Source organism: Uloborus diversus, chromosome 2 (assembly GCF_026930045.1).
Source record: "Uloborus diversus isolate 005 chromosome 2, Udiv.v.3.1, whole genome shotgun sequence".
Taxonomy (NCBI): domain Eukaryota; kingdom Metazoa; phylum Arthropoda; class Arachnida; order Araneae; family Uloboridae; genus Uloborus; species Uloborus diversus.
In genome coordinates this window covers 49,634,050-49,648,436 of record NC_072732.1, presented here as the reverse complement: position 1 = coordinate 49,648,436, position 14,387 = coordinate 49,634,050, and the positions used below count along the sequence as shown (strand labels likewise).

The 14,387-nt window shown below is 31.5% G+C and overlaps 1 protein-coding gene across 2 annotated transcripts in view; it reads left to right on the top strand.

The window, feature by feature from the left end:
• Positions 1 to 14,387, top strand: part of LOC129217023 (uncharacterized) — a 150,637-nt gene that overhangs the window by 53,255 nt on the left and 82,995 nt on the right. The window contains exon 2 of one of the 2 annotated variants that reach the window (XM_054851256.1): positions 5,289 to 5,370. The gene's annotated coding sequence lies outside the window, so the exon portion shown is untranslated. Of the gene's footprint in view, positions 1 to 5,288; positions 5,380 to 14,387 lie in introns of both variants that reach the window. The other variant, XM_054851255.1, reaches the window with a different exon arrangement.

Here is a 14,387-nt window from a genome sequence, read left to right as displayed (position 1 = left end):
GAACGAGTCTCTGAAATAGTTATTTACATTAAAAAAAAAATAAAAAAAAAAGAATTTGGAGCTTCCACTAGGTACATATGAATAAGAACACAGTTCTCAAACGATTGATACATGGCATAGATTGATACATAACACAAATTACGTAGAACAAAAAAAAAAAAAAAAAAGAAAAAAGAAAAGAAAAAAAAATTACTTGATAATGATTGCATTTGCTGCTTGCATCTTCTGAATCAGAAATGCAAACGTATGGCAAGGCGTATGAATTTCATGGTGTTCAACCAAGGCTTAACTTGCATAAGAGATCGTGGGAACTCCTACGAGAGATTATTTTCATTTTTTTATGATCAAAAATATTGACATTTTCATATGCTTTTAGCAAGACTTTTGAAATTGTCAATTACGTTAATAGTAGTTTGAATATGTTTCACTAAATGATAAGCTTTCGGCGAACCTTAGTTAAAGGCTTAGGAGCCAGGATTTTAAATAACTTCTATTAATTCGTTAATAACCATCGTCCATTGCAATATTTTTTAAATCAACTTTTTACCACCGGAGTTATAAATAAATATGTTGTAAGACATCTTTTATATGTTGTTTGTAATAATAATAACATCGAACGACTTTCTTTAATTACATAAACATTCTTAGAATAATTATTCCATGCAATTATATTTCTCGCTTCTTCCCTTTTTAATAACATCGGAACTTGGTTTGTTGTTCACCGATGGACATTTGCTTCAAATAATTGCGCTATCCGTTTTAAGCTTGATCTTATGTCTTGTGTAATATTTGTTTTTTATCTCTTTGCCTTTGTTCTAAGTCACAGAAGCGTAACGATGGAACCATTTATTTAGCAGTGTCACCCTCGGCTTGAAATGCGCCCTGTGGGAATGAACGTTATTGTCTAATTTGATCACCGACATTTTGTTTTGAATGTAGATTTAGTGCGTCTCCAATTCGACAGTTTTACTTCATCAATAACGATTGTGAATGCCATTTTTTTCCACGAACAATTTGGCTGTCACGCGAAATTGATGAGTAAAATTTTGAACAAAATGTTGAAATTTTGATCGTAACTTTGCTACACATTCATGATAACGTTCAGTGTTCAACCAATTATAGTGTCATTTTATGATGAATAAGGTTTTTTTTTTTTTTTTTTTTTGGCTTCAGGCATATTTCATTGATTTATTCTGCTACTTTTGTTGGAAAACATTGAAAAGCAGTTTTGTCAGTCGAAACTGGAAGCAGTTTGTTGCGTTCACGGAACAAAATGAACTAGATGTAGATTACTTCATTTGGCTTTATCAACCACGTGTTTGGCGTGGACAATAACGTGGACAGCGCCAAGCAGACGGCGAATAGCAGTTTATTTTCTTTTATTGCGTAGAAAATCCTCAAAAGTGGCAAACCTTCTGATTAATGCATTTGCTTAGTTTCTTGTTATTATCCCCATCCTCCCTTCAATTATCCAAAAGCAGTGCAGGATCGATTTTTCTGAGCCGGGGCAAAAACCTGAAACTGCCACACTTCAAGCTTTTGTATCGAGTATTAACGAAAAAACACCAAAACGATGAATTTGCCCGCCTCTCAAAAAAGTTGGCTACCTTGGCATGGGCTTGTTCTGCCCTAGATCCGGCACTGCCAATGCCAACAAGATATGCGTCATCAAAGGTTTCCATAAAATCAAACTTCACATTGTAATAAAATTTTATAAGGAGAATTTAACATAAGAAATTAGTAAATACCTCTATGCTAAAAATACAAATGACAACGTAAGAAAAAGCAGATTTGGATAGCTGTGCTTTGTTAACTAAATAATTTGCATTAAATAAGTTTTAATTGAAAAAATAGTTTGCAAATGTGTACTTTTTTTTAGTATTTTTTATTTATATTTTATCACTTATTGGTTGGTCTATCCAATAATGCTGTCTTAGAGTACAGTTTTAATTTAAATTTTTTCGTCCTGCGTGATGTCACTTATAATGCGATCCTAGCTCTTTGTATACTTAGTTCCCTTTAATGCTAGTTTTGCAGGCACCTTGCCAAGAACACCCTAGATACAACTGGGCGTTGACGATTTGAAATTCGTAGTTAGATAGGTTCTTAATTGTGAAGTTTCGGCCCATGCTATGCTTTCGGATGCATCAACTATGTTCGAGAACATGTTATGCTGGCTAAAAATACTTCCGAGCCACACCCGTGGGAGGAGATTGTTTTGGGATTTGAAGTGAAGAGTGAGGATAACGGATTGATCTTCATTCATGAATTTTAGAAACTTTGCCCCACCCCACAACACAAGTGTTGTAAAATCACAGTTTCTCGAAGTTATTTATTCAAGTTAAAAATATATCCCCTCAACTTTATGCAGAAGAAAGGTTACTCGTTTTTCTAAGCTTTTGCTTAAAAATAGTTGCTGAAGTTTGATCGATTTTTCTTTTGAACATATTCTTCCTTTTCGGGAATCTTATAAAGGTTATGTTAAGAGGATTAAAATAATTTTAGCCTCATGTGTATTTTTGTTTTAAGAAGTTAGCTAAAGTGTTTTTTTTTTTTATTACAAGACTCGCCTTGTTTTCTTATTAGAACCATATATTATTAGTTTATTATCAGAGATGTACTGAATACCATATTTTTCAGACTGCCAAATTTTCGGTTCAAGTTTTTTAACTGTAATATTTGCATTTTTACTTTAGACCAGTTTAAAATAGTTTATCTATTTTGTATCTTTTGTGAAAAGTAAATGTTCTTTCATTTAAAATCCAAAATTTACATTCATTTAAAGTATAATTATTGCTTTAAATAAATACAACATAAGATAAATCATTCGACAATCAAAAGAAAATTAATATAGTACAGGACTAATTTGGTTTATATTTATCTGAAATTCTGCATAAATTGAAATTTAGTTTCTTTCCTAATACAATAAAACCTGTGAAGTTGACCACCCTTGTAAGTTGACCACCTGTTTGAGTTGACCACTAAAGTAGTGCACCGCAAGTGGTCAACTTACACAGGTTTCACTGTACATGGTTTGATAACTGATAGCCATGGTAACATGGCATGTAATAAAGATTATTGTAGAACTTATAATGTTTCAGTTCTGAATCCACAGTTGTTAAACTTCAGTTACGATGATTTGTTAAAAGTGTTTTTAAAGAATATTTGATATTTTATTTGATGTAAAACTTCAGAAATTTAAATACTGCGAAATTTAATATCAAGTGTTTCCTTTGTGTAATATTGTTATTTATCACCTTTTCTATAATTTGTGAAATGATGATAATTTTCTTTCGTCTGTAAAGTTTTGAAACACTTAGTAGATAATTTACTTTTTTACGAAAAACAATATTGTAATGTTTTTTTTCTGGTACTGTATTTAAATGAGTATGTTATAGCAAGGTTGATGTTATATGTCATAAGATTTAAGAAAAATGAAAAGCAACCAAAATTTTAACATCTGAGTGCTTTCTCTTGCACTATAATTTTTTTGATTCGAGTGTGTTAACAATAGTTATACGATGATGCTGTACTATAACTTTTATTTACAGTCCCAGAAAATGTATGTTTTTTTTAGCAATTATCCAATATTTAAAATTGTTTACTATTCAGTTTGGCTGTCGAATAGGCAATATACCTAATATCAACCGAATATTCGGTGCATCTGTAACTATTATTATTAAGAAATTAAAACGCATTAGTGTCATATGTATTTAGTTCAAGAATAGGACAGCTACAATACGTAACAATTAACACAGGTGGAATATTTTATTAAAATAACATTCAAATTGGTTTCATATTGGCAAATTTTAACTTTTTTTTTTAAAGAAGACATCTTTATGAATTTCAAAAGCATTTTTTGTGATTTTTTTTAGAGAGTCTCATTCATTTAGAATTTTCCCATTCTTACAGGGAGGTCTTGAATTGCTGATAAATTGTTTTGGAATAGTCTACGCGTTCTTCTTCAGAATCATATTTGTTCGTATTAATACATTTGTACTCGAACGAAAACAAAGAATGCAGAAACGAGCTAAATAAAGATATTTATGCAATAACAATAATATATAACTGCATTAGTATTTGTTTTGCATTAGGAAAAGTAACAACGTGAAAATGCAAGTAGTTTTTGGAAAGAACGCATTATCTGGATTCTCCTAAGAAACAATAATGGCATGCAATTCCCTAATGCGATATTTGTGCTTGAGATTTCTTTCGTTTCCTTTGTTTTTTGGTCAAACAGCAGAGTGAACTTTTCCTGATTTCCCGAAGAAAATTATTACTCTACTTACCTTTAATTCGATTGATTACTAAGTACTTTCTTAAGTGTACGAAAAAAATATTCATAGAATTTACTACAAGTTATTCTCCCAATCTTTCGGGCACTGTCTTTAAGACATACGCGTGCATTTAAGACAGCAATTTTGCATGAATATTGCACTAGTATTTCGTTGACAAAAGAAATGAAGTTATATTTTAGTTCATTCACAGAAAATTTCTTATTGGTCATTCACTTAATCTATGTCAGAAACGTTTCTAGCACGAGTTTCACCCGAAAGAGTAATTCACGGTGCCTCCCCTCCCCCCTTCTGAAAAAAAAAAAAAACTTTTAAATATTTGGACATGAAGTTAAAATTACCTTCAAGACCCAGACGCATGTGTAACCGCTCTCTCCCTACAATATTGTGCTTCATTTTCTTGGAAGTTAAATTGATTACTTATAATATCAGTATATTAACGAAAATTTTTCGAGTTTGAGTGTTTTTGAATTTTATAAACTTTTAAATATATTTAGGGTGCCACCTCCCAGAAGGGTGTCCCCAAAGTAGATCCCCCCCTTCCCCAAGCCTCTCGCAGTGACGCTACTTTTTGCACGTGAACATGTGTTTTCTTAAGAAAAATAAACGAATTTAAATTTCAGTTCTAAATTACAGGAAACTATTTCATTCAAATGAAATTTGGTCACACAGCAGTGTGTCAGCCAAATTCGGATTATAGATTGCATCTGCTTCACGTGAAAAGTAAAGGTCCTCTTTTTAACTACAAAATTCAGTAAAAATTGATGAACCAAGCTGTACCAATTAAGCTTTTCTTATAATTCATAGCTTACTTTAAGGACAGAAGTAAAATAAATTTTTAAAATTTCTTTATTTATACACCTCGCAGAAAATTTTTCTAAAACAAAACTTAAGAATGTTATATTATTTACCATACAGAAATTGTTTATGCTGTAATGTATGTACAAATGATAATTTAGACATTCACAATTAACTGGTTGTTTTCGTTTTCAGATGAATAAACTTCAGCAGCAATTCAAAGCTCATGATGAAATGAAATGTTTTGAAGAAGCTAGAATACAAAAATACTTTTCTGGTTAATGTCGTAAGTTTTGAATTTATTTAAATATTATTTTAATACATTTTGTATTTTACCCAGGGCTTAATTTGCATCTGACCTGAACTTATTCACTTCTTTTCAATATTATGTTAATGTTTAAATAGGCGAAATTCAAACTCATCCTCATATAAATAATAGCCGATGATAAAGTAACCCGCGTGTTTCAGCAATAAAACTTGCGCACGGCATGATATGTTTTGCGGCATAATGCACGGCATATGCATTTGATATGTTTTGGTAATGTTTGACATACATGAAAAAGCTTTATTGTGACAAGACTGAACTCGAGCGGTTGATAGAAAATTGTATGCATCTGTTTTAAAACTTTTTTTCAAAAATGCAAAAATGCAAAAAAGAAAAGTTCTGCTTTTCATTTGTCAATGCGTAGGACATTCTGAGGATGGGATTTTTTTAAATGATGTGTCACTGTAACCACTAGGTACACTCCGAAATTATTATTATTTTTTTTGTGTGTGGGGGGTGGGGCCTGCCAAATGAAACTCCGAATTTTACCGAATGATTGAATATGAGAATATGTATACATACTGCATCTAATCAGAAGGGACATTAAGCATCGTTATAAAAGTTTTTTAAAGAGTTGGCAACAACGCAGTCTCTGAAATTTGCTGAATCGCTATACATTTTTTTTTAAAACCGAACAATGAAATTTTTTGGGATGTCGCAGTCTCTTGCCTCCATCGGAGCATCCCTGATCACCATGTAACAGTTGTGAAAGCTAACTTTGTGCGTGTTTTGTGGCAGGGAAGAGCATTTAATTCAGATTCTACACCAATAGAACGTCTCTTAAAGTTTTTGAGTTCTCAGTTCTGTTGCCCGGGTGTGATATGTCAGTCAACTTAGTCAATTCACTCATTTTGTTACGTTCTGTTTTAAGTTGTTTTGCGAATTTTCCCTTTTAGAACTGCTATGTGACTGAAATTGCACCACACTTAAACATTATACGGATGTTTTTTAAAAATTCTTTTGAACCTATTTTTTTTAACATGCTTCTTTTTTCGAAAAGCACTAACTTTACTCTCATTTTAAATTCTAAAATGTAATTTTTGTGATGGAATACGTTTTTACTGGAACACGAATTTCATTTAAAAACAGTGTAGAAACATTTTTTCTTCTTTGGAGTTAAATGAATCCTCCGTATAACATGATTTCCTATAAAGGATTGAGCACAAAGCTCCTGAAGCCTTATCCGTTGTTTGCTGCTTACTCAGAGGATTACCTGTAACTTTACCCACGTCATAAAAATATAAAAGAACGCAACTACGATTTCCGTTACTCTACGGCTTCTTTGAATCAGTCTAGATTGCTTTTTAATATGTCTTGGGTGTAAACTAGAATTTCATTGATATGTAATACAAAATTTCATAATTTTGAAGGAGAAGGGGCTTGCTTTGAATCGCAAAGGGGCTTTAACATGCCGTATCTTGCGGCATAGGTTCCGACATTTTTTTTGCATCTCGAAATTCCACTGACTAAGCACTTGATCGTAAAGTAACCCAATATGACGATACCTCTTAATATGAGTTACAGTTGTACCGCAGAGAAATTGCAAATGAACTGGAAGCGGAAACAGAACTGTTCACTTCGTAGTGGGCAGGATCAGCGAGAACGCATGAGCAGTAAAAAATTTTTTACTTACGCATTCTTGCAAGTCCTACCCATTCCAAAATGAAGTATTCTGTTCTATCAACACTTCATTCCGCCATCTCTCTGTGGCACAACTATGTTTATTTTATAAATGCATTCCAACTCTACGTAGAATGTCGACACTGTTTGATCGGAGAGAAAATGCATTGTGTCACTGTACTGAAATGAGATCTTGAATTTCATTGAAGTTTAGTATTATTATGCTAACCATGTTTGTTCTAAGTGAGAAAAACCAAAAGGTACTACAGTAAAACCTGTGAAGTTGACCACCCTTGTAAGTTGATCACCTGTCTAAGTTGACTGCTATTTTCAGGCACAGAATTAGATCTTATCACATAATTCAATCTCTATAAGTTGACCACTAAAGTAGTGCACCGCAAGTGGTCAACTTACACAGGTTTCACTGTACTACATTTTGTGCTTTTACCCTAACTTATGAGTTACTTCCGCTACTGAGCCAAAAAGTAATATTAATATTAGAAGTAGAGTAATTGATTTTCATAAAATTCATAAAATAAAACAATAATCTAACATAGTTGTATTCTCTGCAGTCCGTATTGTGCAACAATTAATACATTCGTTAAAATTAACTAGTCCTTTAGTAGCATTCATTTTATTATTTATTTTTTTCTGTTTCTGCTCAGAGGCAAAAAGTTTAGTTTTTGACAAATGTTCACATTCAAGGTAGCAATATAATTTTAATTTTCCATTAATTATTTTTTTTTGGAATCGTCTTACTTTTTTGTAAGTTTTTTTTCATCATTGCTGTTTTTAATGCTGTAAATTATTGAATAAATAATTGAACTTAACCATTGACACTTTTGTCATTCTGTGAATACAATCAAATCAAATGAGCAATCAATGCTATTTCAAGATTTTTTGAGCGCTATTTTGGCGGCGACATTTTCCCCAAACGGAATGTATGTGTTTCGTGATTTCCTCTGGATAATGGTTGCAAAGGTAACTCAACACTCAACAATTCGCTAAAAATAATCATATGGGTAATTGACAAAGGATGAACTTTAATAGACAAATTCTAGTTACGCATGGTAGCCAACTAGCATATTATACAACCCGTTTTCCTTATTTTTCAATCCCAGTGGTAAAACATATAATAAATGCTTGATTAGCGTCCCACTTCGTGGCTCGAGCCATTATGAAAGTGCGTAAATTTCTTTTACATGTAGTCTTTCGGCTGGAGTTTTCCGTCTCTTTAGTACCACTATGACCTTTAATATAGTGTTTCCTGTTTTTAATAACTTGTTTACGGTAATTTACCAAAAGTTTTCTATTGTGATAGTGATATTGCTTTTTAATTAATTGTATTCTATTCCTGATTACCTTTAGCCTGTTATTGAGTATTATCTCACCATAGGATTGAAAAATTATCAATCAGCAGCGAGATAGATATTGAAGGGGTATTAATAATTGTCTTGTGTTTAGCGATTATTATATTTTCTTTTAAAGAAATAGTAACGTGGAATATGTTTTTACTTCCTTTTACAAAAAAGGAAGTATTGTGTTCGCGAAAAAAATTTCACTCAAAAATCGGCCTTAATTTCCATTTTGTTCACCCCCAAATGAATGTTGAGGTTTTTTTTTTTTTTTTTGACCCGACCACACGTATATATGTACCTAAGAACGTATAGACGCCCGAAATATCCATTTCGAAGTTTCTCGAGTTAATTACAACGAGTTTTCTCGTGACGTCTGTTATATACGTATGTATTTGCGTATGTATGTCGCATAATTCAAGAACGGTATGTCCTAGAAAGTTGAAATTTGGTTCGTAGACTCCTAGTGTGGTCTAGTTGTGCGCCTCTCCTTTTGATTGCATTCAGGTGTTTCTAAAGAGGTCTTTTACCCCTTTTTGGGGGGGAATTCATTGTTAATTTCGATGCAAACTCAAGTGGTTTTATAATTTGGTGGACACTTGGCGATATATCACCAGTCTTTTCGTCACCTTTTCACCAACTTGGCGACTAATTTGGCGATTTTTTTTCTGGTTTCAATGTGGCCATTGTTGGTGATATTTAGAGAGTTAGAGAGAGACTCACATTAAAATTGCAATAATAGGGAATTAACATTAAATTGGTGTAAAAGGAAGTCATGTGATGCATACATCAGCTCGTTTGTTTATGGACGAGTGGTGACTGTTATACTGGGAGAATGGACGCAACGCTACAAGTTGCTGATAATCCATTACGATTAAATTGGAAAAATGGAAGGCATGTTACACAAGTTGCTGATCTTTTGTTGTCACCATCTCATGGTTTGCCAACTAGCTCATAGTTAACCCTTAAATGGTACATTTTTTAAAAACCAAATAACGTATAAAAATCTCTTTGGATTGTATATAGCGTTAAATTTTTTCCAATTATACATGTATATACGTCTTTAAATTTGTTCTGTCCTGGGGGAAAAATGAATTACTGGATTAATGTTTGAGCAAAATAAGAAAAATGAAAATATTCAGACAGAGTTCAAAGAAAGTTCATGTCCTTTCGTACGTTAGGCCAGAGGTATTCAATCTTTTACACTTTCGAGATCCCTTTAAGCTTATCGCTTTCCTGACGGAACCTTTTTGTGAAAGATAAGGAAAAGTTGAATTTCACATCACCTTTTCCCACTCAAACTTACAAAATTATTACCGCATCTTGAATTTATCACAATTGTTACTCAGATCGCTTTTCTTCACCTGAGTCAAGGAACGCAGGCTAATACTTGATATAATGCATCTCAATTTCTGTATTTGAAGCAGGATAATAATTATTTTTACCCAGTTTAAAATTTTAGTTTGTCATTAAAATATTCATTGAAATTCAATATTATATGCAATCTGACTTTAAGAATTTGATCCTTTACACATTAAAAGAAATAACAAAAACGATAAATAAATTAAAATAATAAATAAATAAACAAAATAAATAAATAAATAAAATAAATAAGTAAATAAACAAAATAAATTAGTAAATAAACGAAAATAATAAATAAATAAAATTTTACTGAAATTTTGTCACTTTAACTCAGCACATAGCACTTGTGGAATCCCTGTCAAAATTAATTTCAGGGAACCTACGGTTCCACGGAGCCTAGGTTGAAGACCTCTGCGTAAGGGAATAAAAAACACGAGTTCTTCAATGGTTCAATATGTAATGATTGATTTTATTTCGTTAAAACAAATATGAATTTTTTTTTTCAAAAATAAGAATGAATTGAATTATTGGAACAACAATGAAAGGATACTTTTCTCTAGACTGTAGCTGTTTGAAATTCAATAGCAAAAAGTTATCAGTCAACAACAGTTTCATATCTTCATGCATTAAGTACCACCAAGCTCGTAAATACACGAACACAACAATACCTATTCCAATATTAACTGTTCAAAAGCATGTTCACTTTAAAAAAGAGCATTATCGATCAGAGATTAGCAAAAAAAAAAAAAAACGAATGGACAGATGCACAAAATGCTAGCAACTTTCACGTAATTCGTTTCTATCACGCTACTAGAGGAAGCATGGAACAATGGAACATGATCCAATGAAGCATGTAGGAGACAGTACGTTAACCTCTCAATTATTGTTATTAAAAATACGTTTGAGATACATACTAAATGAGTCGTTTTGTTCAACTGTAATTATACATTTGTAAGTCAAGTTCGTCGGCCGTAATTAAAATTTAAATGGGTTGTTTCTGACATGCAGTATTTTGAAAAGCTTTTTGCAATATGTTTGACTTGATTCATGTGTTTTGGAGTGCGTTTAAAAAGTTTTTTTTTAAATATTTGTATGACTTGATACACAGGGTCTTTATCAAGTCTTGCACTGCTCAAATTCATCAAAAGAAAAGAAAAAAAAAACATACTTTGGATTTGGATATACACTAAAACTAACAGGACAATATTTTTTGTTCACAATAGAGGAGTGTCCGCAGGACAGGGGTTTAATAATTTTATTTGAATTGGAATCGGGAAGTTAATAATTACCCGCATGAGAGAGGTGTCAACTAGGAGGGGTGTTACGGATCTCTCTCTCTCTCTCTCTCTATATATATATATATAATTCATAAATCACTTATGGTATTTAGGGGACGAACTAGTAGCTTTGTCCGTATTTGATGAAGGAATTAACATTGAAAATAGGTTATAATTCGTTGGATGATTATCAGAACTTGTTTTCCTAATTAGTCAAGACGAAACCCCCTTCTTTTAATTTTAGGTTTAAGCTCTTGTTTATTATTTATAGTTTAACATGTGTTGCTTTTGCCCAATTTTACTCTATATTGTATATACTGGAGCTTGGACAATCTCTTACTTCATACTTAAATGTTTTAGTCTTTTGACCATAGTTATTGAATCCTCCACGGCTGATGAGCTCTGGATCCATACTTTGTTCTTTCCTATTAACTAGCTGCTTGCAATTTTCCTTTTTCTCATCATTATTCTTTGTATACATTGTTTAATATTTGATATTTGGCTTGCATATATATATATATATATATATATATATATATATATATATATATATATATATATATATATATATATATATATATATATATATATATATATATATATATATATAAATTCTTTTCTCTGTTTGTTTTCCTCAATGTTAATACTTACTACATTTCTGCGTGTGCACTTTTCATAGTTCTGAGGAGATTCAGACTTTCGCTCTAGTCACTAGCGCTACCGGAATTTGCCTTCTGGGAGGTAATACTTTGACCATAAGTTATTTTGTGGATATACACTCACATTAGAATTGTCAATATGTGTTACAACCAAAGGTTCTGAGGAGTATCAACCCCTGTTGCACCTCGGGGAGATTTTTCTTTCATAAATGCCATTTTCAGTTTTTAAATTTAGCGGCACTCACTCCTACATACCTTTAGGTTTAGCTAATGTTTTACTGTTGGGGGGGGGGGGGGGAGGAAAAAAACTTGAGTCTTAAACAGTTTTTTTTAAATAAATTTTCTTCAGTGTAAGATTTTGCAAGCATCCTGTATTGTACTTTGTAATTTTTCTCGTAGTAAGGGAATGTGGGGCGAAGTGAAATGTTTGAGATTACTGATTTTTTTCAAAATGAACAGATCGGAAATTTGTTTTTAAAATTGCAGTACATAAAGAAGGAACATTGTCTTTTATAATAAAGCTTTCGTTGAAACAGTATTTTTTATTTTCGGCTAAATTTGAGTCTTCAAAAAGAAGTGAAAATTTTTCACTTTTTTTTCATGGGACAAAGTAAAAAATATTTTCTTTTTCTATTGAAATATTTTCTATTCAATTCTAAAACATATTTTTGATATAACGAATCAGTAAATAAAAGGTTGGATGAATAAATGAAAAGATAATGAAACAATAAACGAATAATTAAATGAATAAATCAGTTAATATGAAAAAATAAATAAATGAGCGAGTAAGAGAAAGAATGAATAAGAAAATAAATGAATGAATGAATAAATAAGTGAATTACTAATTGAAGGAAGGTAAATGAATTAGTTAATAAATGAAGATGTAAGTGATTTATATGTCTATGAAACAAATTATTTCACTTTGCCCCATCCACTTTGCTCGTATGTACTTGACTAATTGTACAATTATTTAAAATGCAAATAAGCTTAATATTAACTAAATTAATGCTGCATTGGATGTTAGGAGGTTTCAATTAATATGTATGATGTTAATAGCAAGAACTTTATCATTTTATAGTAATCAAAATAATTTTTGATTTACAACAAAATGTTACAATATGAGTATCAAAATTTTAAAATTGACTGTATAAACAAATACTTTAATCTTTGCCGGTATTTTTTTTTCTGACTGGAATAGACTACATATGGTACTACAAAATTAAAATAATACCAGATAGGTGGAGCTAAAAGCAGAGTAAATATTTTATCATTTCACTTTGCCCCATATTCCCCTATATGTTTAAAATTTATCCTGCCTAATTTCAGTTTTCATTGTAAGTTAGACTTGGAATGGGGCGCTTCTTCATTATTTCATAAACATTTTGATAATCACAGTCGTAAAAAGACGAGACCGCGAAAGACGGTTTCCTCGAAAAAAAATTCTCGAAGAAATGAAGCAACAAATATCGGCGCAAACAGATTTTACTACGATAGACTATATGTTTCAACTTTATAACTCACGAAAGAATCACATTGTCAATTTAAAGCTCGATATTTTTACAGGGTGAATTTTGAAAATTGAATTTCTTCAAGTCGTATACAATCAACGACATAATCATTAAAATTAGATGACCCGAAAATACTGCTGTAACGGCAACAATTTGAAATACCCCAATTACTAAAATTAAGAATAGCAGGTACAAGTAAGAGTTGAATTTTCGTTACGTAACACCAATGTTTGCGTAAGTATTTTAATTTAACAGCAGAGTTAACTTCCTCTAAACACCAGAATAACAAAGAAACCTAATTCACGAAATAAAAACCTTCCATAACAAATTAAACTAGAAGTCACTCGCACAATAGTTGGCCCTATTTGAAAGTAGCAGCATCTTTATGATGGGGAACACTTTATATATCTTTGCTGTTGAAGAAAACAAAAACTTCATTAGTTTGAGCCTTTCGGTCCAATTTATAGAGTTGCGATTTGACCTTTGTGTTTAAAATAGATCGAATGGGTGTCGTATAGCACGATTTTTAAGGTAGTATGATATAGAGGAAATTCGTTTGTCTCTAATTGGTTATTCTTCCTTATTGTCGTCAGTCGAATGGTGTCTTCTGGATAAAAGCTCTTGGAATCGTGTTTCGTTTAGCACCAGTGGAGGGAAAAACTCTTGATTTCATTTTGCATTATGATTGGAAAATGGCGTAGGTTTTTTTTTTTTTTTTTTTGCTTGCTTGTAATTTGTTTAATATTCGTTTAATAATATCGGCAATGATTCAGTTTCGGGGTTAACCTCATTTTTATTACACTTCCCTTAGAAAGGAAATTATATAAAGCGGATATCTTTGAAAAATATGTTTAAAACAGTATAAAAAATCAGCAAATAACACTGGTAAATAAAGGTTTTTGTTGCATGAAACATTTACAGTTTTCCTAGGGTAATGTTCGACGCTGATTGCAAATATCCACTTAGAATTTTCCCATCAGACACAGTTTTTGTGTAATCATAGGTTTTAAGTTATTTATTTTCCCCATGTTTTTTTTTATACCACGCAATGATAAAAACTAATAGACTGGTAAACAAAGATTTTGTTAAATGAAACATTTATTGCTTTTCTAGGGTAGTTTTTGACGCTGATTTCAATTATCAATCAAAATTTTCCCATCATTCACAGTTTTTGTGTAATCAAAGGTT